Source organism: Danio rerio, chromosome 16 (assembly GCF_052040795.2).
Source record: "Danio rerio strain M-AB ecotype USA chromosome 16, GRCz13ab, whole genome shotgun sequence".
NCBI classification, from domain to species: Eukaryota; Metazoa; Chordata; class Actinopteri; order Cypriniformes; family Danionidae; genus Danio; species Danio rerio.
In genome coordinates, this window is record NC_141036.1 from 48,320,001 (window position 1) to 48,347,900 (window position 27,900).

The 27,900-nt window shown below is 35.5% G+C and overlaps 1 protein-coding gene and 1 long non-coding RNA gene across 4 annotated transcripts in view; both read left to right on the top strand.

Moving 5' to 3' along the window:
• Positions 1-27,900, top strand: part of LOC147840401 (uncharacterized) — a 615,523-nt gene that overhangs the window by 327,474 nt on the left and 260,149 nt on the right. The window lies entirely within an intron of this gene.
• Positions 1-27,900, top strand: part of LOC137487862 (uncharacterized) — a 183,433-nt gene that overhangs the window by 92,240 nt on the left and 63,293 nt on the right. The gene's annotated exons all lie outside the window — the stretch shown is intronic.

Here is a 27,900-nt window from a genome sequence, read left to right on the forward strand (position 1 = left end):
AAATAACATACATTTATAACTTGTTTAAAATTCAATTAAATGTTAACTATAAATAAAAAGAAAAATAAAATAATGTTTTTTTTGTATTTAATTCATATTAAAAAATAACATTAAATTTATAGCAGGTTTAATATTTAAGTTCATATGTTAAATAGAAATAAATAAAATACTAAAAATATAACATTTATTTGAATTATATTAAAAATAGAATATAAATTGTACTTGTTTAATATTTATGTACAAATGCTAAATATATGTAATTAGGATAATACAAGTTTTTATATTTAATTCATATTAAAAAATATAGCAAATTTCAAAACGTTTAATATTTAAGTATTTGTTAAATAAAAACAAATGAAATAATAAAATATATATCATTTGTTTTTGATTTATATTAAAAATATAACAAATGTTATGAGATGTTTAATATTTAAGTACATATGTTAAAAATAAATTAAAAGGATAATAAAAATTTCATTTTTGTATTTGGTTTATATTAAAAAATATCTCATACATTTTTTACCGTGTTAAATATTTAAGTGCATATGTTGATTATAAATATAATAATAAAATAGGATTTTTGTATTTAGTTTATATTAAAGATATAACACATTTTATAATGTGTTTAATATTTAGGTACATATGTGAAATATAGATAAAGAGAATAATAAAATGATGATATTTTGTTTTTAATTTATATTTAAAATATAACATACATTTTATAATGTGTTTAATTTTTCAAGTACCTTTGTTTAAAATAAATAAAGAGAATTATAAAATTATGATATTTTGTATTTATTTAAAATTTTCTAACATGTTTAATTTTTAAGTACATATGTTAAATATAAATAAATAGAATACTTTTGTATTTATCATACAGTGTTTAATATGTATATGTTAAATATAAATAACACTGTGGAGCATCTTTATTTTAATTTAAACAAATTGGAAAAATTTAATTAATTTATAATTTAAAAGATTATTTACACATATAAGGGCAATTATATATGATGAACTATTTTAAAAAATGAAATTTTGACATGGTAAGTCAAAACAAATCTGAAAAGTACATGTTTTTCAGAGCTTATAACTCTTACATGAGCTTAAAATCCTCAATTTTGATCCCTGAATTGGACTCTGTTATTAATTATTGATCTAATTATTATAAATAAATAGTAAATAATAATTTTATGATCATTAAATTAAGTATAAATGCATATTAGATATATTAGCGCATATATATATATATATATATATATATATATATATATATATATATATATATATATATATATATATATATATATATATATATATATATATATATATAAATGTATATATATATATATATTATAGCATTTTGTTTGTTTATGGAGCCTGGATTGTCTTAGTCTGTATTCATTGATTCATTCATTTTCCTTTGGCTTAGTGCCTTTATTCATCAGAGGTCGGCACAGCAGAATGAACCATCAACTTATCCAGAATGTTTTACACAGCAGATGAACTTCCTGCTACTGGGAAACATCCATACACTTTTACATTCACACACTCAAACACTACGGCTAATTTAGTTTATTCAATTCACCTGTATCACATGTCTTTGGACTGTGGAGGAAACCCACACCAACACGGGGGGAGCATGCAAACTGACCCAACCAGGGCTCGAACCAGTGACCTTCTTGCTGTGAGGCGAAAGTGCTAACCACTGAGCCAACGTGTCGCCCCATTTTAGTCTTAGTCAGATTTTCATAAACCCACAGATCCTGTCAAGGTGGCTGAGCATTAAAAGCATCTCTGTTCCCCTCTGACCTCTCTTTATGGGTCTCCTTAATTTGCAGAAGTCTTCCTGTACTGTCAGTCAGCAGCGAGATGAAAAGAGGTGATGAATGTTGGAGCTCTGCAGACCCTAATCCCCGTCCCGTCTGTCTGTCCCACCAGCAGAAAGAAAAGCGCAAGAGATGCTGAAAGTGGAAACAGGCCTGCTTTTCCAGACACTAATCTGCTGTGGGACAGTCAGACAGGACTGGCACAGCTTATAGGTCTTCATCAGGAGCAGCCAGCCAATTACAGATAAGTCTGAGAGGAGCCAGCCAATAAGAGATAAGACTCTGAGCGTATCTGTGGCTTGCTTGGCAGAGACTACACTCTCATTGATAGTAGATATTAAAGGGGACATGTTGTGTCTCCTTACATAAGATGTCAAATAAATTTGTGGTGTCCCTAGAACATGTCTGTGAAGTTTCAGCTCAAAACACTCAAAGATCATTTTATTATAGCTTGTTAAATGTGTATCTATTTGGATGTGATCAAAAACAGGCTGTTTCTGTGTCTTCCTTTAAATGCAAATGAGCTGCAGCTTTCAAGAAGGGGGCGGAGACTTTATTTTTATGCTATTCCTACATTGTTAGTGGATGCACGCTCACCGGCCACTTTATTAGGTACACCTGTCCAACTGCTCGTTAACCCAAATTTCTAATCAGCCAATCACATGGCAGCATCTCAATGCATTTAGGTATGTAGACATGGTCAAGACGATCAGCTGTAGTTCAAACCGAGCATCAGAATGGGGAAGAACGGTGATTTAAGTGACTTTGAACTTGGCATAGTTGTTGATGCCTGACTGGCTGGTCTGAGTATTTCAGAAACTGCTGATTTACGAGGATTTTCACACACAACCATTTCTAGGGCTTACAAAGTATGGTCCATAGAAGAGAAAATATCCAGTGAGCAGCAGTTTTCTGGGCGCAAATGCCTTGCTGATGCCAGAGGTCAGAGGAGAATGGCCAGACTGGTTCAAGCTGCTGGTGGTGGTGTAATGGTGTAAGGGATATTTTCTTGGCACACTTTGGGCCAATTAGTACCAATTGAGCATTGTGTCGACACCACAGCCTACCTGAGTATTGTTGCTGACCATGTCTATCCCTTTATGACCACATCTTCTCATGGCTACTTCCAGCAGCCTGCTGCAACTGCATGATGCTGTCATGTCAATATGGAGCAAAATCTCTGAGGAATATTTCCAGTAACTTGTTGAATCTTTGCCATGAAGGATTAAGGCAGTTCTGAAGGCACAAGGAGGTCCAACCCGGTACTAGCAGGGTGTACCTAATAAAGTGGCCGGTGAGTGTATTTATGCAGTTGTTGTGGGGTAAAGCTGATTTAACTCAATAGCTTTGTTTCCATACATCTATTTTTATGCACATTTTATGATGTCACATAAAAAATGCTTTATGTAAATAATAAGTTGTGCATTTTAAAAATGTGCATAAAAACTTAAGTGCACTACTGATAAACTCAGGGCCATGCACAGTGGCTTCTCATAAAGCAGCAAATTCAACTTTTCTATTTTTATTAATTATCTGGAAGTAATTATTTAGTTCTCTTTGGCTCATTGGATCTAAATCCTACTTTGTGATATTCTAGTATTGCACAAATCTATTTTGCATCTTTACAGCTAGACATAGCTATTGACAAGCATGTTGCTCTTTCTATATGCTGGCACATTCAAAGAAACATTCCACTATAAAAATACAAAAAAAGTTGACTCAGCTTATTTTGGGGCAACAAACTTCTGGACATTTTTGAGTTGACTCGACTTTTGAGTCAAGTGTAGTAATTGGGTTGAAAGTTGAGTCAACTCAAAATGTGCTGAAGTTTGTTGCTTTAAAATTTTAAGTTGAGTCATTTTTTTTACAGTGTAGTATTAGTACAGTTCTCTTATATTCATAGAAAATCTAAAAGCTCTGTTGCCTGACTATACAGTACATAAAAAGAAAGTGTTTATTAATTATGTTTTTTAGGGACAAAAATAAATTATATAGCATTTGTAAACAGTCAGAAAATGTTAAATGCCATACACACTCATTGATATTCACTATTTCCTTCTACCATAAACATGTAATTGCAAAATAGTAACCAATCATACTGTACCTCATTCCGATCACACACCTAATGTATAGTTTTAAGGTTTATAAAAATGAGCTTTAAAAAATAATTTTATGTGTATGATTTGAACTTTGGTACCAGCTTTGTGACAAAATTTTTATGACGTAAAAAAAAATCTGTGTAACCAAGCTGGTGTAAATATAGCATAAATGCAAAATGCTTAATAAACAAAGGGTGTTTTTTTAAAAAAGGAGGAAAATTGAACCCACATAAAATAACTTCTAAATACCTTTTATTTAGCAGAGATTGGTTGTAGTTGTGTTTTTTGTTTGGTTTGTAAAAACAGGCATTAATTTAGTAAATGTTTTGTTATTGCACATGGAAAAACTGTAATTTAAAAGTAAATTACTGTCATTTCTGTGAGCACAGCGCAGAAGGACACATTGAATTGCGAAATGTAAATCTTGCAGTGCTCCACCTGGCTGCAAAAAGGTTCTCTGATTTGTTGGTATATAAACACTGTGGGACTTGCACAGCCTGTAAATGATAATCAACATGCCTGAATAGCATTAACTATTACAAATCTTATGTTTTTATTAAGACATTATTATTATTACAGTTACAACTAAATATGTAATTTTATTATATTTCTATATATTATAATTAAAATGTATAATAATAATAAAGATGATGATAATGATGATGATGATGATGATGATGATGATGATGATGATGATGATGATGATGATAATAATAATAATTATTATTATTATATTTCTCCAGATGAATAATAATAATAATAATAATAATAATAATAATAATTATTATTATTATTATTATTATATTACTCCAGATGAATAATGATGATGATGATGATGATTATTATTATTATTATTATTAATTATGAGAAACCACATTTTACTTTGCTCAAAGTAAAATGTGGTTTGTTCTGACGGCAACACTTTACAAAATAACACATTAAAACCTTAAATTTTGCTGATTAATCTAAAAGTTGAATATTTTTCCATGAAATCCCACACAATTTATCATTTTTTTCTACAGTTTAAATGCAAATTATCAACAATATTAAACGGTAATTAAATGAATGAATGAAGTCTCTTATGTATTTTTGCAGCTTTTGCTTTTAATTTTGTAAATTGGTTATGTTCTGTAATTTAACAGAATATCTAAGCTCTGCTGCCAGTCTTTTTACAGAATTTTTTTTAACAGTGTGATTAATATGCCATAAAAGCAATAAAACAAGCTCTTCTAATGTCTACACAGCACTATTTGTGATTTTCTTACTTATTCTTTCTAAAAAAAAAGAAACCTGCTCAAAAACCATGTGATTTATTTTATTCCTCATCATTTGTACAATTATATATTTTTGTGTATGTTTTATACACTCTGTAACATTAGTATATGAATATTATTCTTCAAAAGTCCTGTCAGATGATGCAGGGTTGTCATTGGCGTCCCCAGGGTAGGACTGTCTCTATTCAACATATGCACTGGGAATAGTTATATCAGGTCGCAGAGAGTCAATCCTGTTACAGATGAAAATGTAGCTCTTATTGATCCCGCAGACTTCTATTGATTTTAGTCCTTTCTTGTTTCGTCTTCCCTCCTGCCTTTCCGTCCCTTTACCTTTTCCCCCTTCTTTTTCATTCTTCTGTCATTCTCTCTATTGTCTAACTCTTGTCTGCTCATTGGGTCTCTCTCTCTCTTTTTCTCTTTTTATTTTCCTGTATGGATTCCTCAGTCAATTTGTTTAGCGATCACTGTAACTACATCCATTAGTCTGACCCTAAGAGCTTGAGGACAGGCCCGTGACAGCCATCAGACTAATGCAGCTCTGACACAATAATTACACAATGACCTAAAGAAAGGGCCCTGCTGTCCTTTTGGATGCGCAAAAAGTAAACCTGGTTACCGCAGCGTCCAAGGTTTTGACCAGCGCCGCCCCACATAACAATTCATGTTTAACAAAGACAGTCAAAGCGTGACAAAGAACAAATGAGGCTTTGATCTGTTGATCAGTTAGTTTGGTTCTGGGGGAAAAAACATGGTTCTATCACCCTTTTTGCAATATACACTAAAAAAATATCAAATAAAAAATAAAATATGTTAATCAACAGTTATTTTGTGTTTTCTGTTTATTTATCGTTGTGAATTGTATTGTGGGAGCTTGATCTCTGTTCAGTCGACTTTTAATGTTGAAAATTCAACTCTTAACAAAGTGATTTTTTTACATTTTAGTTGGTTGAAATACTACAATGTGTAAGAAATCATTTATAGAAAAATACGTCTGTAACGAAAAATGTACTGATAGTTTATTACAAGGTTTATGTAGCATAATATACAACACCAACCAAGACAATACAGTGCATCTAAAAAGTATTCATAGTGCTTCACTTTTTCCATATTTTTCAATGTTACCGCTTAATTTCAAAATGGATTAAATTAATTTATTTCCTCAAAATTCTACATGCGATACCCCAAAATGACAATGTGAAAAATAATTTTTTTGAAAGTGTTGCAAATTTCTTATATTAAAAACCCTGAAAAATCACATGTACACCTGTATTCACAGCCTTTGCTCAATACTTTGTTGATGCACCTTTGGCAACCTCAAGTGTTTTTGAATATGATGCCACAAGCTTGGCACACCTGTTTTTGGGAATTTTTGCCTATTCCTCTTGCAGTACCACTCAAGCTCTATTAGGTTGGATAGGAAGTGATGGTGTACAGCCATTTTCAGATCTCTCCAGAGATGTTCAATAGGATTAAGGTGTGGACTCTGGCTGGGCCACACAAGGACATTCACAGAGTTGTTGTGAAGCCACTCCATTGATATTTTGGTGGTGTGCTTTGGGTCATTGTCCTGCTGGAAAATGAACCGTCGCCCCAGTCTGAGGTCAAGAGCACTCTGAAGCAGGTTTTCATTCAGGATGTCTCTGTACATTGCTGCATTCATCTTTCCCTTTATCCTGACTAGTCTTCCAGTTCATGCTGTTAAAAAACATCCGCACAGCATGATGCTGCCACCACCATGCTTCACTGTAGGGATGGTATTAGCCTGGTGATGAGCGATGCCTGGTACCTTCTCCAAATGTGATGCCTGGCTTTCACTCCAAACAGTTCAATTTTAGCCAATTTTAGTTTATCACTCAGTTTAGCGGGCCGGCCAGCTCTAGGAAGAGTCCTGGTGGTTCCAAACATCTTCCACTTACGGATGATGGAGGCCACTGTGCTCATTGGAACTTTCAGAGCAGCGGAAATTTTTCTGTAACCTTCCCCAGTCTTGTGCCTTGAGACAATCCTCTCGCGGAGGTCTACAGACAATTCCTTTGTCTTCGTGCTTTGACATGCACTGTCAACCCTGGGACCTTATATAGACAGGTGTATGCCTTTTTAAATCATGTTCAATCAACTGAATTTACCACAGGTGAACTCCAATTAAGCTGCTGAAACATCTCAAGAATGATCAGTGGAAACGGAATGTACCTGAGCTTAATTTAGAGCTTCACGGCAAAGGCTGTGAATACTTCTGTACATGTGATTTTTCAGCTCTTTTATTTGTAATAAATTTGCAACATCTTAAAAAATCTATTTTTTTCACATTGTCATTATGGGGCATTGTTTAATATTTTAAATCACTTTAAACTATTAAAATTGTTAATAAAGTAACTTTTTCCAATTTTTAAAGTTGTCAGAAGAATTGAGTCCTGACGGGGCCAGCTTGCATTTCCGTGTAGAGGTTGCATGTTCTCCCCATGTGCTCCAGTTTCCCCCATGCACAGTCCAAAGACATGTGGTTTAGGTAAATTGAATGAACTAAATTGTCTGTAGTGTGCGAGTGTGAATTCATTGATGTTTCCCAGTACTGGGTTGCAGCTGAAAGGGCATCCACTGTGTAAAACTTATGCTGGATAAGTTGGTGGTGCTCTGTGGTGACCCCTGATGATTAAAGGGACTAAGGCAAAGGAAAATTAAGGAAAATACTGGGGTAAAATAAACTGTCATATTTTAAAGACATGGCAGCAGGAAATGGAACTTCTTGTCCGGTCTGAGACCCACTTTAAATCGTATATCAGTCAGGCAGTGAAGATCACTGATTTTTAAAGAAAACAGACATTGAACGTGGTGATTCCATAATGGAAAGACAGTTCACTGGAAGCATAGGCTGAAATTAAAGCTCTGTGCAAACACCCCATTGATTCTTTTCAGAGGTGTTTCACCCGTATTTTGAATTACATTTCAGGGTTAAACCTTAAAGGAAATCTCCTTAAGCTTACCAAATAATATCCTGGCACCTTTTTGTTTTCTTTTAACATCCAAGCACGTATTTACATCTCCATTTTCATGTTATAGCCTATGCACTTCAGCTTGTATGAAGGATAAGCTCCTCTCAGCGCTGGCTAATGACGGACAGCTGAAGGCACACTCTCAGGCCGCCAATCAAATTTACAGCCTTCTAATTGGATTAGAGGAGGCCAGGGGGAGGGCTTTATATCTGCGTTTTCCTTTCTCTTTTTGTCCTCTTGTTTGCGCTTTGGCCTGTGTGTCTGCGTGTGTGCGTGCGCGCAGAGGAGGCTGACTGATGGACAAAAGCACGAGCTGTCAGCGAAAAGCAGACACAGATCTGCCGCAGAAACATGGCCTCTGCAGTCAATCGTGATGGGTGACAATGCTTTGTCTTCAGACTGAGGATCTGTCCACAGAGCGGCTGAATGAGAGCATGAAATCCTCCAGGGCTGAAAGCAGGGCAAAGAGTGAAACATCACTTCGCTCATTCCCGCAGCGCCCGCGCATCTATTCTGCTGAAGCACCAGCTCGGCGGCGGACAAAGCTTGTCGCTTCTGGTTTTTCTGTAGTGGAAAAAGGCTGAACTAAATATAGAAAAGAAATATCTGCTAGAGGAGGAATCGTATTCGTTGCTGTTGTACAATAGAAGCTTTTATATTTACAGATCGTGCAAAATGCAGGCTACAAATCAATGTTCAGTGCTGTTTAAAGATTAATCATGGCTGCTTTACTTCCTAATCTGCAATTGCCCCTCTGGATATATCACTAACTGTACTCAAAAAAACAAACAAACAAACAAACAAACAAACAAACAAATAATTTACTAATACTTTCCTTCTTAGACTTTACAGACCTGAAAAAGTGCCTATAGCACTTATTCATTGTTGCTCTTATAGTTGTGTAAATTGCTTCCTTGTCCTCATTTGTAAGTCGCTTTGGATAAAAGCATCTGCTAAATGACTAAATGTAAATACTTAACACAAATTGATTATAACCATTATATATTAATATTTTTAGAATATATTATAATAATTATTGTGAAAAGTTCTATACAAATATATATGCATGTTATATATTAATAAATAAATAAACACTTTTGTACATGCATATACATAATAAATACATACCACTATATGATTATATTTTATTAATTATTATAATATGTTAAAATAATTATTGGGAAAAGCTTTATACAAATATATATGCATTTTATATATAAATAAACATTTTTATGCATGTATATAGATAATAAATATATAACACAAATTGATTATAATTATTATATATTATTAATTATTATAATATATTATAAAAATTATTGTAAAAAGCCCTATACAAAAATATATGTTATATAAATAAACATGTTCTATACATTTATATCATTATAAAATGATTATATATTGTTATTATTATTATTATTATTATTATTATTATTATTATTATTATTATTGTAAAAAGATCTCAACAAATAAACTTGAATTCATTTATGTATATGAAAACATTTCTTTTGTGTGTGATTAATCCCTATTAATTCACAGCGCTACAAACATTTGAGGTCAGTAATTTAATAAAGCCATAATAGTTGTATTAAGAAATCGATATTTTTATTAAGGACAATAGTAAATACATTTAAAAGTAAGTATTAAAAAGTATAAAATATTTATAATTTCATTAAATTCTGTTCTTTCTAGTTATCACAAAATCCTGAAAAGGTTAAGTTCTAAAATTGATAACAATATAATTATTCCATAAGCAGCATAGTCCGTGGAATCTGAAGTATCATGTAGCCCTGAAGAACGATGCTGAAAATTAAGCTGTCATCACAGGAAAAAAGGTACACATTTAAAACATTTTATTAAATAGATAGATATTTTAATATTATTTGACATGACAGGCTGTCTTCCTACAGCATAATGATACATTAGCAGACATAAACCGATACTGAAACTACCTAAAATATATTTTAAAAATACTATAGATGTGTTTTTCCTTTTTAGTCCAGGTCATATAACGATAATACATCAACTTTAATTGTTTGCAAAATTTGTAATAGGAAGCAAAAAATCCAAGAAAATAATCCAAACGAATGAACTATAGTGTAATATTCAACAACCTCAAACACACACGCATATTTAACTGGCCGCATGGTGACTGTCTTCCTGTCAGTGCTTTGTTCTGTTTCCTACCAGATTTTATGATCAAAGTGTGGAGAAAAGGCCATCAGCACCTCAATTAAATTAGTCTGAGAGGTAACATAGTCCAGCCATAGGAGAACGCAGCTTCGGTGCTGCTCATGGTGGATGTAAGTTACTGTTTTTCATTACAATTTATCAGAAACAAAATCTTCTGTGATGCTATAAATGTCTTTAACTCTGTCAATTTAATGTGCCCTTGATGAGTAAAGGCAAATACATGTTCAACCTTACTGTTGTCCTAGAATTCTATATACACTGTTCGCCTTTCATTCAATTCAATTCAATTCAGCTTTATTTGTATAGCGCTTTTACAATGTATATTGTGTCAAAGCAGCTTCACAGATGGTCATAGTAACTGGATCAGGGTAGTTCAGTTTTTAGTGTTTAAGTTCAGTTCAGGACAAAAAAATGTCTTTACTAAACCTCTAAAATTGTCACGTGTCCAGTGTTTTGGTGTGTTCATGTAGTTACCATGTTTATGTCATCTGGGGCCCATTTAAGAAAGGAGGTTAAGTAAAAACTCATAGTATTTTAACCCTGAAATGAGAGAAACTCTGGGTTTTCCATTTTTAAAATGACAGGTTTGTTAAACTCGAGAAAGCAGAGTAAGTCAAGCCTGTTTCTGAAAGAGATGTAACTTTAACTCAGAGTCAGTTACTGTGGTAACTTACTCTGCTGGTCAGGAGCAGGTTTTATTCTATAAACTCTGAGTTTCTGTTGGTCTCCTTCCCTTTTTTAAAGACGAAGCACTATTTCTCGTCTTAGCCTTACGTTTCCCCCACCTCATTTTATAGATTGATGGAAATGTCATGATGCACATAACTTTTGAAAAATGCAGAAAAAGCGCCCTTTGGTTCATTGTATGTCAGCATTGTCTTCTGAGGCGCAAGTACATTTATTAAATAAAGAAAAGACTGACGCAGCTTCTTTTACCGCAGTAAATTCTGTTTTTACTGTTGATATATACCGCCCGTTTAATCAGTAAGTGATGATTTTATTCTCTTTGACTTGTTGGATGGAAACGCTGCTTAATTTCCACATCTTTTATGCAATATTCCAGTTTTGTACATAAATGTAATTAATATATTTGGATGGAAACATAGGTATTGCCTACATTTCAGTCACACAAAGAACAAAGTCACGTATGAGAATGGCTTGTCCTTTTTTTTTTTTAAATAATTCGCTTAAATTCCCTGACCTTCGACAGGGAAATGTACTGTTACTAGATTAATGGGATTATTATGCTTTCTAAAAACTATTTTTTCATTCTAAATGTCATATCAACCTCTATCACTTGATCAATAATAGAGGCAGAAACACAAGTGCACATTTAAATCTATTAAAACTGATCAACGTGTGTAAAAGTGGGAACGGGTGTTAAAATTTAATTACTTGCTTAATTACTTGCTTAATGCTTATTAATTACTTATAAGCATTACTTATTATATTGTACTTAAATATTTAAAATCTTTAGATGTAAAATTATGCATTTCCTTGAGCTATTTTCCCACGCTAACTGTCTCTGTTTTACTGATGCAGTGGTGTTGCTTTTTAAAATATATGGTCATATTTGCTCTAACTTTGCATGAGCACGTCAAGTTCAGCTGGAGAAAGAAACGCTGATCTCTTATTTAAGATGTTGATATGGTCACTCGTAATATCTGCGCTCCATTGATAATGCCTCAGAAAACATTTAATGTTCATAATGCCAAAAACTCAGAGTTTTTAATATCTCGGTAAATCAACTCGTTTAAACTCAGAGTTGGTTGAACCTCCTTACTGAAACAGGCCCTTGATCTTCCCCATGGTTTTGTGTTCCATGTGCCTTCTGTTTGTATCATGTGATTCCTTTGTTCTGTTTCCTGCTCTTTCTTGATGATTATATGTTCCACCCGTGTCACACCTCCTGTTTGTATTCAGTGCAATTATGTCATGTGTATTTAAAGCCCTGTTTTTGCCCGGTATTGAATTGTCAACCACCCCAGTAATGCCTGTGTTTCACGGTTCTGTGTTTGTAGTAAGGTTGATGTTTTGTAAATAAATGTGTTCTTTTGATAATTCCAGTTTTATGCAATTGTAGAAGAGCGAACGTGACAAAATAAAGCAGCAAAATTACATTTCAACCCCAACATCTATTCCTAAGGCCTCAAATCTAAATCCTCAAAACAACGTCATCTTTATCACAAACTCTCTGAGCCTTTAGGTTTTCTCTTGTCAGTGTTTAATCAGAGGAAAACACTTGATGAGTTCAGTTCAGGTGCAAAACCCTCTAATACCATCAGACCTCTTTTCTCGTAAATGTGCATTTTTTTTTAGGCTCCTCTGATTAGGTGCAGAAGTTTCATTTTATAGCTAATGACAGGGTTGTAAAAAAAAAGTAGCTTTTTTTCCCCAAAATGTCACTGTAAACAATTCTTTTTTTAAATTTTTTTTTTAAAGATTTTAAGATAAATTTTCGTCAGTGTTAAAACCAGCTAAAAACTACTTGTGCTTTTTTTATTATATATACTATACTTTTTATATATATATATATATATATATATATATATATATATATATATATATATATATATATATATATATATATATATATATATATGTATATATGTATATATATATTTATAAATTATTGAAGTAATATAAAGTATAGTTTTACACATTATATTTATCTTTTAAAACAGAGCTTGCATTAGCAAATAACACACAAGGTAGGCCTACTGTGCAAAAAAGAGGATGCCTCTCAGAAGCTGTCATTTATTTATCCTCACTATACTCAAGATCTTAGTCTCTTTTTTTATCTGTTGTTTATTCTAATAGCATCCAGCGGGATAAAAGAACGGCATCTTTACTTCATCTTTCATGAAATGCAGTTGCTGTTTAATGTAGCTATAGTAAATCGAACTCATTCAAAGTAGCGTCGCTGCACAAACAAATGTTATGAATGCATTTTACACTTCCTACTGTACATTGTGTTTTCTTTGTCTTATAATGTACAGAGTTTTGAGGTAAGGGACAATTTCATTTGTCATTTGACAGGCTCATCCAGTTCAAACTTCATCTTTGCTGTCAAAAGCAAGTGGCGTTTATAGGCTTTTGCAAACAAACTGTTATTTCTGAATGCGCTGACACTACGATTTAGATGATTTCAAACAAAACTATTTGTTGATGGTGTACTACGTGCCTAAAGGATTCACTCAATATTATTAGCTCATTTTTGGTGGAAGTGACGTTTAGCGGCTTTTGCATCTGAACTCTTCACTTGTTTTTACCTAAAGTAAAGGGTATATATTTTCTAATGCTAGAAGTACCTGCATGCGTGTAAAAATGTTTAGCAAGACAGTATTAATGAAAATTGAAAGCAGCAGATTTTATTGTGTGCATGCCAGTAGTTTCTGTGTTTTAAAAATGGTTTTATAGCTGGTGGGTCAAAATTGACATGAAGGACAACTGTTGTACCGTAAGTTTTTTTTTTCTTTTTCCTATTGTTGAGGTTGTTTTGGAAAAAGTCACCAAACTTCAAGATTAAAAACATTGTTTTTTTTTGTTTTTTTTTTGCTGCTGTGAAAATGGTGCCCGGGCCAGGAGAATTAATACTTTTAAATGATGCTGTATCACAATTTCCACAAATAGCACTACAATAATTTTTAGCACTAATTAAAAAAATTAATTAATGTATTTTGAACGGCAGATATTCACACTGAAGACTACACTCAAAATGACTTTTGCTGCTTGTTAAAACTAATTTAAAATGAGCTGAAACAAATCTGGAGATTGTTTTGGGTAAACTAATTGTTTTGTTTAATCTACTTTTAATTAGATGCATTAATAAATTATGTTGGGATAAATGTGGAAATTGAAACTAAATTAGGAATTTTGTGGAACCCAGCTTTTTTCACAGTGAAGAGTATAATTCTGAAATTGAGCTTTAAAGCTTACAAAACAGTTTACTGTATTTCTGACCAAATAAATGCAGTGGGCAAAATAGGTTTCTCTTAAAAACAGAAACATTTCCTCCAATCCCAAAATCTTTACCATTGAAGTCCAAATTATTAGCCATTCTGAATCATTAACCCCCCTGTTTGTTTTTCCCCAATTTTTGTTTAACGGAGTGAACACATTTCTAAACATAATAGCTTTGATAACTAATTTCTAATAACTATTTTTTTTATCTTTCCCATGATGACAGCAGATAATTTACTAGATATTTTTCAAGATGCTAGTATTCAATTTAAAGTACAATTTAAAGGTTACTAGGTTGATTAGGCTATCTAGCCAAGTTAGAGTCATTAAACAAGTTCATAACACTTAAATTGCTTAAGGAGACTATTAAAATTGACCTTAAACTTTTTTTCATTATTAAACTTTTTTTATTATATTTTTTTTATTATCTTTAAAAAAATATAATAAATAAAAAAATATTTTTATTTATTAACATAAAATAGTTTATAATTAAACTATTATTAAACTTTTATTATAGCCGAAATCTGGAAGGGAATCCACTGTGTAAAAACTTGCTGGATAAGTTGGCGGTTCATTTCGCTGTGACGACCCCAGATTAATAAAGGGACTAAGCCAACAAGAAAATGAATGAATGAATGTATTACAGCCGAAATAACACAAATAAGACTTTCCCCAGAAGAAAAAAATATTATAGGAAATACTGTGAACAATTCTAAATATCATTTGGGAAATATTTGAAAAAGAAAAGAAATGAACAGGAGGGCTAATCATTTTGACTTCAACTGTATAGTACATGTCTGTTAGGATGTAATCTCACACACGCACGAGGGCCTTGCTTTGCCCCTTCAGAAAGGTGGCAGCAAACACGCTTGTCACTTTCTGCATTGTCAGCAGTGTTGTCTGCGTTTCTGACACCCTCGCATATGTTTTTTGGGCCGCTCCATGGGAATGGGCAGGAATAGCCTCCTCTATCAGGCAGTTCACACAGGATCCTGTCACCTTCCTCATCACACACATCCTTATCCTCGCCGGGCCGATGCTGATCTCTGCATGCCTCTATGAGGACACTGTCCATGCTGAATCTAGACCAATGCAAGGGCCACCGCAGATAAGAAACAACAGCATGCTGCCTGCCGGCTAAAATAAGGACTGTCAAAACGTGAGTAATTGAAAGCATTGCACTTAAAGGCAGTGGAAATGTACTTTTGAGAAACACAGGATGTTAAAAACGATGCACAAATGCATAAGCAATGCATCATAATGAAGTAGATCATTAATTGGCATGGATATTACGGCTGCATGTGGGTAATAAAAAAACAAATACACACATCTCCAGTTGACAAAAGAATAAGATAGTAATGCTTTACAACAGACACAAGTATACAAATAAATCTCGAACAGAATAGTAACATAATACAACATAATATAACATAAGGGTGGTGCAGTGGGTAGCGCCTCACAGCAAGAATGTCGCTGGTTCGAGCTTTGGCTAGGCCAATTGGCATTTCTGTGTGGAATTTGCATAGTTTCCTCGTGTTTGTGTGGGTTTCCTCCGGGTGCTCTGGTTTCCCCAACAGTTCAAAGACATGCTCTATAGATGAATTGGGTAAGCTAAATTGTCTGTAGTGTATCTGTGTGAATGATAGTGTATGGATGTTTCCCAGTGATTGTTTGCAGCTGGAAGGGCATCTGCTGTGTAAAACATATGCTGGATAAGTTGGCGGTTCATTCCACTGTGATCCCAGATTAATAAAGCAACTAAGCCAAAAAGAAAATTACTGTATAATAAAATATAATGGGATGTAACATAACATAAAATACTGGGTCCCACTTTATATTAAGTGGCCTTAACTATTATGTACTTACACAGGAATTAATTGTTTGCTACAATGTACTTATTGTGTAGATACATGTATTTACTGTGTACTTATGCTTAATTAAATACATGTATGTAATTACATCTGTAATTAACTTTTGTAACTACATTTGTAAATACACTGTTGACCATCCCTTACACCTTTACCCATCCTTAAACCTAACCATGCCACCAAACCTGTCCATAACCCAACCTCTGTCCCAACTCAAAAGCACCACAAGTGTTCTTAAATACATTATAAACACAGTAAGTACATTGTATTTATTGTATTTATTATAGTACATAGTAGTTAAGGACACTTAATATAAAGTGGGACCAAATAGTGTAATATTTATCAAATAATCCATAAAAAAACACATCACAGTTTTCAGAACTGATAATAATTCTAAAGTTTTCCCTAAACACCAAAACATATCTGGCAATTTATATATATATATATATATATATATATATATATATATATATATATATATATATATATATATATATATATATATATATATATATATAATTCTTTCTGCTTTGAAAAATGTTTATCTTTGTATTTCAAGTAATAGCACTATACAAATCAACTATAACTAAAAAAGTAAACCATAAAAATATTTTTATTTGTTTACCTGCAGGTCTATTAACTGGCATCATTTCCCAGTATTGGGTTGAAGCTGGAAGGGCATCCTCTGTGTAAAACATATACTGTATAAGTTGGCGGTTCATGTCGCTGTGGTGAACCCAGATTAATAAAGGGACTAAGCCGAAGTAGAATGAATGAATGAATTAATAACTGGTATCAGAAAGTCATAAACATTCAAATGTTGCATTTTTAAAAACGTTAATAAACATTTCAGGGTACTTTCAGAAATGATTTTATTTTTCAATATTTCATCAAATGTGAGCATGTGGATATCAGTGTCAGTAGGTCTGTAACACAGTTTGCGCGGTCATGATGGTCTGCGTGTGAACTGAGCTGTCTGCATACAGCTGAAAACAAACAGAGCATCAGAGCAGGACTCATGTTGATAAACACTTCAGCAGCTGCCATTCTGCCATGTAGACCCTCAGACAGACTCAAGACAACTTAATCCCGTCCCACTTATCTTCATCCTTCGCTTTCAATCTCTGGTTATTTAACTCCATCTCCCTCTCTCCTGCTGTCTTTAGCAGTATGTGTGTGTACTGTTCATGAAAACCACTCCAGGTAAACTCTGGAAACCTCCAAATCTCGACACCACAGGTACAAAAAGACTGAGTGCATTAGCAATGAATAGGCCCACACGGATTCTGCGCGCGCAGAATTCCGCAGATTTGCGCAGATTTTTAGCCCATCACTAACTCTGTTTATTTACTTGAGTAAATGTGTGTAAATCTATATTTAATCAGTTTTTAAAATAAGTACAGTAATATTATTGACTAATACGAAAATGTTCATCTGATTTATGCACAATAATACAATTGTACAGTAAAATTTTCTGTCTTTTAGTAGAGATATTATTGACCTTGTTCTAAAATGCGGAAGTGCGCCTGTTTTCGCGATTGTTTTAGAACTTCCGATTCAGTCGCCCATGGGAGAAATGACATGGAATAATAAACGGCAGAAAACGGTCAAACTACTTGCTCTACAAACAAATGTTTCCATGACTATACAGACCAAGTAGAATAATACAATAATAAAATATCAGCTTGCAACATAAAGCAGCGTAACAAGCAGTTTTTATCGTCTAAAAATGAATGGAAGTGAATGAGACCGGAAGTCTCGAGCCAAAAAGATTCAAATGGCTGCGCCCGCTCGTCGGCAAATTATTGGATTTGCATTTTAAACATAAAAAAAGTTTAAAAGATATTATTTTTTCTTTCACAAATTAAGGTTTTAGTTATGATACTCCCAAAATAATTCCGCAGAAATCTGCAGATTTTTACCAAAATTCTCAGCAGAAATAGCAAAAAATGTCCGCACATTCCGTCTGGCCCTAGCAATGAGGTACTGTATGTGTTTTACCTGTAGGGGTCACATGACATCCTGAGTATTGAGCTTAGATTTAGGGTAAGTTTTGTCTTTGTGATGTGATCTACAGCATCTGTTACGTTGCTTCAATCCCAACTCCTCTCCCATGGCTTCAAGAGACCCAGCTAATATGCTCCTGCAGGGGTCATGCTGTCTTTTGTGGGCCCTGTGGGTTAAGGCCAGCCCACACCAAATCTAATCAGGTCCAGTGTGGGCTAACCCAGGTATGGCCCACAGCTGCGGGCTCACTGCTAGCTCTGTGTGAGTAGAGCTCAATCTACATCAGGGGTCACAAGTTGACACTGTGTACTTACATTAGGAACTGTTGCCTTGAACCGTGCAGAAATGCAATTGTCCCAATTCAGTTTAGGCTTAGGCGCGCTTTGCACTTACAGTACAAGCATGACCAAAACCCAACCTAACTCTGCTTTGGCACACCTCCTCCAACCGGGCCATACTGAATCATGTCTGGGCCTGATTTGGAGCGCTCGCACATGTCAAACAAATCAGGAAACGCGCCTGGGCAGGGTTCGGAGAGCATAGTGGGATTGCACCCTAAGAATGAGTCCCCATGAACAACAAGTAGACTACACTTTTACCAGACAATCAAAGTCATTTGATGTGATGAAATACCTTCAAAATAGAGATCTGCGCACGACTAAATTTTGAATCCCGCTCCCGCCACGTTTTAGCCCGAACCCGACCGCTACCACTTATATTCAGCATTTGTTGTCCCACTGCCCGACCCGCCGCGCCCGTTCCCGCTAACAAGCAGGGGGGAGAACAAAACCGAAAACCACCCAGCTATAGAGTCCAGACAGCCTATAACAAGCTGTCTGTATAAACACACACACATAAGCAACAAGGTAGTGACACACACACATAAGCATCATGCTCTTTCTCTCTCTCTCTCTCTCTCTCTCTTTCACACACACACACACACACACACACACACACACACACATACACACACACGTACACAAACACACAGACAGCACAAAGGTCTCTCATTCACTCTCGCATACACACACACACACAGCAACAGACAAGCTAACTGCAGCATCACGCTGTCTCATTCACGTACATACATACGAATGCTCGCTCGCTCGGGAGTCGGGAGCGATATTGTTAGACCGCTCGCTATCGTCCAAAATTGAACCAGTTGCCGACCGCTCCCGTGCTTTAATCGGAAATGTATTCCCGCGCCGCAGAAATCTGGTCAGATCCCGCAGACCTCTACTTCAAAACAAAGTCAAAGAATGCCTGCAGTTTTCTCGATCCCATGTGGGATGCACCCATCAGATGAGCTCTTCTGAAGCTCATACTTTTCTACTATTGTTTTTATAAATAAAGTGAAATTAGACGTGTTGACCTTCACCTATATAGAAGGGAAGTCAGCATATTTGGACACAGGTTGAGAGAATGATCTCTTATCCCAATCCAGACCCTCTTATTCGATTGCAGATTGGGATGCCTGAGGATTATCGGTGAGCACAGAGTGGTAGCTCTGCTTTCTCTCCCGATCCCCCTTCATCCACAGACATTTAAGTACCTGGGATTGCGCTGCTGGTAATAAATATGCAGAGGCTTTAGTGAAGTGTAAACACATCCCTTGTACCAGAAGGTGTAAACCTCCTCTTGGTTCATTGTGGGGGGAGTTAAAAAGATGAAGTGCACTCGACGAGGAGCCTGTCTCCACCTTGTTGCTTTACGGTGTGTTTGTTAACCTGTGACGCCCATGTGCTCGCAGAAGCACCTTAAACTCGACGTGAGTCAGGTGTTTATCTCTCTGTGTGTGAATGAACATTAACTTTTTTCCCACATCTATCTTTGTGATTTAGTAGTGGCTCATCTGTACCACAGCCCATGGCGTGAGGAAAAGGCATTACGGGACATACTGTAATAGGTATTTTAACCCCTAACTCATTTCATGCATAGATTCCTCTGCCAAAGAGTGCTGATTGGAGGAGGCCATAGCCAAGAGCAATGGCCGTCCTTTTACTGGAATGTACCCTCTCCTCATTCTACCCATTAGCCCGGGAATCAGCAGTTCTAGTGCCCCTCAAGTATGCTTGGGATTTAGCCAGGATTAGTGTGCTACAGTTTGTGATCCGGACTGATTCTCATTAAGCAACTAATGGATACAGGAGTAGACCCTTTAGCATGACACGTCTTTATTTTAGTAAAGTTACTGTCACCATTAACTCTCTCCTGGAATGCATTATGTCTTTAGAAGGAACTCAGAATTTAGCCTATCTATTAATATGCTTATGAACTGAACAAACTCCTAACCTTAAGCATTCAACTTTGACCCGTGACTCAACTCAAACTGTTTATGCTGTGGACATGACTGATGCTGAGGAGAGATGTGCATTGTTACTTTACTCAGTGACCAGACTTAGAATTATTGTCTGGAGACACTAAAAATGGAGGGAAGTCTCATGTAGTGGACAGTGATAAGAGGAGGATCTGAGTCATATTCAATGGATATTATGTCACATATATTTAGACTGTACATTGGTATATAAGCAACCACATTGAAAGCAAAAAAGCGTTGACTTTTAATTGCATAGCACGGACACACAAGTCATTATTTTGCCAAGTACAACGCGATCCTGGATTAACATCTATGTTGATCCTGGAACATCATTTTTGTTAGAATATGTAATCCATACCTATTCCCTAACCCTAAACCCAACTATAAATGTAAGTTATTATAAAAATCAGAGGGGAATAATAGTTGGATAACAATCATGTAGAAGTGCATAAACCTAACCATAAGCCTAAGCTCTCAAGGCAGGCGTTACTGATTTGCAACAGTTAAAAATGAGCTACCTTATTACTCCAGATACATATTTTATACGTTTTTTTTTTTACTCAGAAGTACCACTGCAGGACTTGGTTGTCCATTAGCAACAAACAGTTACAAAAGACAAAAAACTATTTACAAAAGACAAAAACTGTTTCTTGGAGTACCACATGACAAAGTGACTTGGAAACACGACCTACTCAATGAGGATTTGAGATGTTGGATTTGGATCCCATATTGTTTTTGTTGTTGTTCTGCCACTGAAAAGCAATTTGTTACATTGTTTGAAAAGTTGTTTATAAAAAGTTATTGTTCATATCATATTCAGTCGTCAGTGTCTAATTACCTTACTTGGCCAATGTTGCAAATCTGCAACATCCCAGAACGCCTTGCATGTAAAGGTCTCTCTAAAAAAAAGTCAGGATTCTTTTGTACTACCCCTTATGATAATTTTCCCCAAATATCAGATTTTTTCTGTTTATAAAACTTAATTTGAGCCTGAGAGGGTTAACATAAACGGTAAACGTTTCCCTTAATTCTGAGTGGCTGATTGGAATGTTGGTCCTGGATCAACTTAGATGTTAATCCAGGACCATGTCCCACTTGGTGAAATCAGGTTGGTGCTCTGGACACCTGTTCAACTGTGATAACAAAAATATGATTTGCCAATCACATAGCTATGTTTAGACCTGTAGACGTGGTACAGATGATCTGCAGAAATTCAAATCAAGAATCAAAATTATGATGAGACCTGATTTAAGTAAACTGCTCATCTAATGGGATCTTTATGCACAACCATCTAGAAATTGCAGAGAATTATCTAAAAGCGAGGAAACATCCAGTGAGTCTCAGATCTGTGAGCAAGATTTCTTTCTAATGCCACAGGTCAGAGGTACACAAGCGGTGACAAAAAAAAAAAAAAATGAATGTGGCTGTTTCACTTTGGGTAAAATCTGTTTCTGTCTGGACCATAGTTTTGCATTTTTAAACGAGTTTATATTTTACAATTTTTAATATTTTTTTTACAATTTTTATTATGTTAAATGTACAATTTTTAAACTTGTCATAAATTGCAGTTTTATTTTAGCTCGTTTCAATAATGATTTTGTTTAGTGTCAGCTTTGTTTTTATTTTGCGAATACATCGTGAATTCATTTTTATAGATTTAGTTTCAGTTTACGGAACATGTCCAGTGCAGACCAGAGCAAAGTTTAGTGCTAGTGCTGCTTATATTAATTTTTGTGAAAACCTCTCGGCAATAAAAGTGTTCAAATTATTTGAACAGACACTGAACTCAAAACATTACAAATGCAAAATGCAACCTAAAGGTGATGTAGGTAGGTTTTTGACCCCAAAATGCGACCTCCAGTGGACAGTAGCAGACTCCGAAATGAGACAGATTCGGTTCCACATGTGGTTATTAGTTGACAAATAATATAAATATTATGACTGTAAACATTAGGTGAGCAGGTTACATTGTAACCCTGTGTCTTAACAGCACACTTCATGCAGTGAGCAGTTTGGCTGTTTGGACCAGACGAAACATGACAGAAATTAAATACAGCCATTCAGAAGCACAGAATATGCACGCACTCATGAAATGGTAAGCTTTATAATCTATTTAATACATTAAACATCTTTAACATTATTAAATGTAGATGCTGAATCACTGTTTAGTTCTAAAGTTCAGTTTCAAACTGTTTATTTTATTTTCAAGATCTGAGGTAAACTATCTGCTGCTTTCAGTAGTATGGCAATAAATGTCATGTGAAATGGCATTCAAACTCACATTGTTAGCATTTAACACTGAATAAAGCACATGAGGTTTACCTGAGGTGATCATTGTCAGTTTTCTGTTGTTCACCTGTGAGAAAAAGAATCCATTTCTTAATATATCAATTCAAGATGTTGGTTAGGACAAAAACTCAATCAATCACTCGCTCCTGTCCTTAATCTGGCGACCTGCGCTTTCGTGTGTTTTGATCCAGGAGTGCAATACCTAGTTCAACCACTGCGTGTGTGTGTGTGTGTGTGTGTGCGTGCGTGCGTGCGTGCCTGTGTGTGAATGTGAATGCAAGAGTGTTTTCCAGTACTGTGCCACAGCTGGAACAGCATCCAGTGCGTAAACCGTATGTTGGTTCATTCGGCTGTGGTGACCCCTGATATATAAGGTACTAAGCCAAATGAATGTGAATGAATGAATATAGTTAAACAAGTCTAACAATTAAAGAAACGTGTTTGTATGTAAAAGTGCATAACTTCTATAAAAAGTCACAGGTCAGACAGATTTTCCACCGCAGAATGAGTGCTCTGCTCAACAAAATCGTTTTATATTCGGAGGAATTTCATTACCAAACAGATCTCAAGATGCATGAGTGAATGAATCCAGAGATCTGTTTTGAACTATTCTTCCAAATATCTTTCACAATCTTTGGGTGAACTAACACTTTTACACCTCATTCGCACGGGGCGTCAGCTTCAATGCTTTCATTCACTTTGAATGGGTGACATCAGGCATTGCTGAACTGCATTGTGGATCCTCTGCAGAAGTTGGGACTTTCTCAACTTTTCAAGCGCCGATGGAAGTGTCAGCCAATAAGATCTCTGTATGCAAATACACCAGCTCAGACATAGCCGACTGTGGACTAATTTCATTGTCCAAATTCAGACACGCCTTCAGTCAAGCATTGACGCCAAAGTTCCATGTGAATGGGGCGTTATACAGTCCTGATGTCAAAATGGGGTCCAAACTGATACTAACAGGTGTAAGGTGTATTTTAATTGCAATTGCGTTTGGAAGACAGAATGAGTTTGAGTTTTACCACAGAATGAGTGCTCTGCTGAACACAAAAGAAAGATTTTTATTACCAAACAGATCTCCTGACGCTTGAGTGAATGAGTTCAGAAATCTGTTTGGTACAATTATTCCAAATATCTTCCAAATCCACTTCCAGGAGGGTTGCAGCTCTGCACAGTTTAGTTTCAACCCTAATTGAACACACCTGATCAAACTAATTGCGTCCTTCAGGCTTGTTTGTAACCTACAGGTGTGTTGAAGCAGGGTTGAAACTAAACTGTGTAGAGCTGCGGTCCTCCAGGAACTGGATTTGACATCTGTGCTGTAGGTATACATTCTCAGCAAGTTCAACTAATGTTGTGTGGGTACTGCATACCCTCTACCTCCCCTCTGTGAATCACATCTGTCCCATTAGCGGCTTTTCTCTGTGCCGTTTTAATCAGATGAAAGCAGCAGATAATGCTCCCTCCACGGATCCATCAGTCTCGACTGCCGGGTGGGATTTAAATCGCCCACAACTGGTCCGTGATTAACAAAGGAGACCTGAGTTCGCCCTCTTTCTCTGATGGCTATCAGGCGTAATTACCTCTCCTCATGCAACACGCTCTTCTCCATAATATCACATAATCTCTGGGTGTCAGCATTAAATCACCTGAGCTTTTCGCACAGGTAACATTTGGTTCTTGGCTTAAACACAACCGATACTTCTCACATCCTGAGGTGCTGTATGAATTTAGTCACAATTATGAGAGCAACGTGTCCATGTGGATCATCTCAAAAGTGAAGTTTCTTTGCCTTGTCCTGGGGGCCCGAGTGAGGAGAGGAAATTTAAACTGAGCTTTTGTGCGGGAAAAAGTGCAAAGTGTGCTTCATTATTGTCTCCAAATCCTCCCAAAGCTCCAGCTGTCATTACTCTGTTCCTATCTATGTAGATGGCATAATTCCATACATCAAAGTCTGTGAATGGAAACGATGACAGACTGAATCATGGGTAGCTTATGTTCTTACTAAAAGTGAACTTGATCCCTGAGGCACTGCTGAAATGTGATTCATACGAAAAAGCATTTGAAGTCTAAGTGTATCTTCCAGTACGACAAAGATGAATGTGAAAGCAAAAGTTCATCTATTGTAAGCGTCAGAAATCAAATAAATGGGTTGCTTATCCGTCAATTAACACTTACGATTGAGACGTACCTGCTAAAAGCAACTAACATCCTGTCAGCAATGATTTTTTATTTTTTTTTGTCTTGTGGTTTCAGAGGTGTGCCGTTTGACAGAATTGTATTCACAGTTTCTGAAGTCCTCAGGGCAGTGTGGAAAGCCAAATGCTGTAATTACCCAGCAGCTTTCATTTTGGGTTATTTAGCGATTTAAAGAATTTTGTGGGCACAGATGAGGGAAATGTTACTTTATTTACTCAACCTTTTAACACTTAACTTGACAGTTCACTCAAAAACCAACATTGTCATCAGTTGTTTGCCTTTGAGTTGCCGCTGAACATAAAAGAGGAACATATTTATGTGTGGGTTGTTGGGTTGTATTAACTCAAATATTGACAAACTCAAAAGATGGGCTAAAAATATCATTTAAATTTAATGTAAAAACAACCCAATGCTGGGTTTATCTACATTTGATCCAGCATAGGTTAATACAAACTTTCTATCTATCTATCTATCTATCTATCTATCTATCTATCTATCTATCTATCTATCTATCTATCTATCTATCTATCTATCTATCTATCTATCTATCTATCTGTCTATCTGTCTATCTATCTATCCGTCTATCTATCTATCCGTCTATCTATCTATCCGTCTATCTATCTATCCGTCTATCTATCTATCTATCTATCTATCTATCTATCTATCTATCTATCTATCTATCTATCTATCTATCTATCTATCTATCTATCTATCTATCTATCTATCTATCTATCTATCTATCTATCTGTCTATCTGTCTATCCGTCTATCTATCTATCCGTCTATCTATCCGTCTATCTATCTATCTATCTATCTATCTATCTATCTATCTATCTATCTATCTATCTATCTATCTATCTATCTATCTATCTATCTATCTATCTATCTATCTATCTATCTATCTATCTATCTGTCTGTCTGTCTGTCTGTCTGTCTGTCTCTCTGTCTCTCTCTCTGTCTCTTTTTCTCTATCTATCTATCTATCTATCTATCTATCTATCTATCTATCTATCTATCTATCTATCTATCTATCTATCTATCTATCTATCTATCTATCTATCTATCTATCTATCTATCTATCTATCTATCTATCTGTCTGTCTGTCTGTCTGTCTGTCTGTCTGTCTGTCTGTCTGTCTGTCTCTTTTTCTCTATCTATCTATCTATCTATCTATCTATCTATCTATCTATCTATCTATCTATCTATCTATCTATCTATCTATCTATCTATCTATCTATCTATCTATCTATCTATCTATCTATCTATCTATCTATCTATCTATTTAGCTCGTTTCAATAATGATTTTGTTTAGTGTCAGCTTTGTTTTTATTTTGCAAATACATCGTGAATTCTATCTATCTGTCTGTCTGTCTGTCTGTCTGTCTGTCTGTCTGTCTGTCTGTCTGTCTGTCTGTCTGTCTGTCTGTCTGTCTGTCCATTCATCCACACTAGATTGATCTATCCATCCATCCATCCATCCATCCATCCATCCATCCATCCATATACATACCTGTCTACCTACCTACCCACCTATGATGACAAGATGATGAGTAAATGATAATAAAATTAAAATTTCGTTAAAAGGATAGTTGATTATTATTTTCAAAAAATGTTTGAAGAATGCTGGAAAGCAGCTGCCCTTGACTAAACGTTTATAACCACTCGAGGGTGAATAAATGATGAGGAGCTTTAATTTTTGAATGAACTATCCCTTTAAGGGTTAAAGCAAGGGCTTTCCACTTATCATCCTGACAGAGGAAAGCTGCCCTCACTTTTCCCATTGAGAAACAGCAAATTTTGCTCCTGGCCAAATGGTTGAGGAACTGTCAAGTTCAGAACAAAAGAAAGCACTAACAAGGTTATTGACACAGGGCACTTTCTGTTCCTTAGCAAAACATTGTTGCCAAAAGGTTTAAGGCAACCCTCACAAACATATCGAGCAGCATGTAAAAGCAGCCGCCTTTTCATTCATACTCTGGGAAATCGGATGTAGTATTTTACTCGGAGGTTATTTTCATGTCAGTGGGGTATTTACAGGATTTTACCTTCAGCCCTGCACAAGGGCTGTAGTTCAAGAACTGACTGAAACTGGCCTGAGTCCCAAAAGCCAAAACCGAATATATTATTGCTGTATGATTTATTTAGTTTTATTATTATTTTTTAAATAGCCCAAATATGTCTCACATGAGGCAGCGCAGTGGTTCACACTGTTGCCTCACAGCAAGAAGGTCGCTAGTTTTAGTCTTGGCTGGGCCAGTTGGCATTTTTGTGTGGAGTGTGCATGTTCTCCTCATGTTCGCGTGGGATTCCTCTGGGTGCTCCGGTTTCCCCCACAGTCCAATGACATGCGCTATAGGTGAATTGGGTAACCAAAATTGGCCATAGTGTATACATGTGTGTGAATGTGTAGTTTAAGGGTGTTTCCCAGTGTTGTGTTGCAGCCGGAAGGGCATCTGCTGTTTTAAACGTATGCTGGAATAGTTGGCAGTTCATTCCGCTGTGTCGACCCCTGATAAATAAGAGACTAGCAGAAGACTAACAGAATAATTGCTTAAAAGGCACCTATAGTATAGGGAAAACCTACTTTTCAAGCTGTTTGGACAGACATATGTGTAGGTATAGTGTATAGACCATCATATTGGGGTGATATAAACACAGCCAGTCCTTTTTAAAAAAAAATTATTTAAGAACATAAAAACGGTGGACCAATTGGAGCGGTTTTCAGATCGACTGCAACTTGACGTAGAAGTGATTACCCCCGCTCACCGAATTGATTGACAGATGCGTAACATGCCCCGGTAGTCATGTCTATAATCATATCAACAAACAAATGCATCAAATACTCATTGGCAAAGTTCTTACTGTAGTAT